The following is a 1,117-nucleotide window of genomic DNA, read 5'->3' on the forward strand; positions in this document are numbered from 1 at the left end:
ACACACACACACACACACACACACACACACACACACACACACACACACACCCATAATCTCATTCTTGTTCCTTTCCCAAACCTTCTGGGCAAAATCATCAAAGAACTTTGACTCAGGGGATGCTACTTATCCTGCCTGTGAACCTTCTGAAATCTGCCCTCCCCAAATCTAGGGCACACATCAGACTATTCTCTGGTTCCTTCATTGTATCACAATGGGAGGGTCACTTCCCCACCGGGTTCCCTTGATTTCTATCCTAGAAACCTCTTCCATCCTATTGGTGAGAATCATATGCAGAATAGAATGTCCCCACCTTGGTTTCTCCACATTTTGAAGGATAAAACCTCACTAAGACAAGTCAGATGGTGACAGTGGCTCTGCTTTGGTCACAGGGCACTAGCAGCTCACATATTTTGGTGCCCACACTAGAACCCTTGGTCCCATTTGCCCTACTTTCACATGCACTACACTATTCAGGGCAGAAAAGTGGATGTTTTAGGGTCTATTCATGGAGAAATGAAGAACATTCCCTCTGCTTGTGCTCTCCTTCGGTCAGCACTAGAAGAAAAATAGAGACATTAGATAGAGGTGTGTGTGTGTGTGTGTGTGTGTGTGTGTGTGTGTGTGTGTGTGTGGATAATGAGTTCCATTTTAGATATGTTGAGTTTGAGATATCTATGGAATATCCTTTGGAAATGTACAATAGACCACTGGTGCTGTGAGACTGGAGTTCAAGATAGAGTTGGGGGCTAACATCTGAAAATCACCTTGCATAGAAGTCATTGGTGATCTCACCAAGTGAGACAGAAGAAGAGAGGGCCCAGGACAGGGCCTTGGGGGACACCCACAGTTAGCAAGCAAGACTTGGATGAAGATTCAGCAAAGGGGAATGAGAAGCAATGGCCCTGGAGTCAGGAGGACCTGAGTTCAAATTTGACCTCAGACACTAGCTATGTGACCCTAGGCAAGTCACTTAACCCCAGTTACTTCCAAAATAAAAATAAAAAGAGAGAGATGTTGCAGAGGTGAAATGGACTAGAGGTGCTGTAGAGGTGAAATCGACCAGAGATGATGCAGGGGTGAAATGGATCAGAGGTGCTGCAGAGGTGAAATGGAC

Source organism: Vombatus ursinus, unplaced genomic scaffold, assembly GCF_900497805.2.
Source record: "Vombatus ursinus unplaced genomic scaffold, bare-nosed wombat genome assembly UNPS02006874.1, whole genome shotgun sequence".
Classification (NCBI taxonomy): Eukaryota; Metazoa; Chordata; class Mammalia; order Diprotodontia; family Vombatidae; genus Vombatus; species Vombatus ursinus.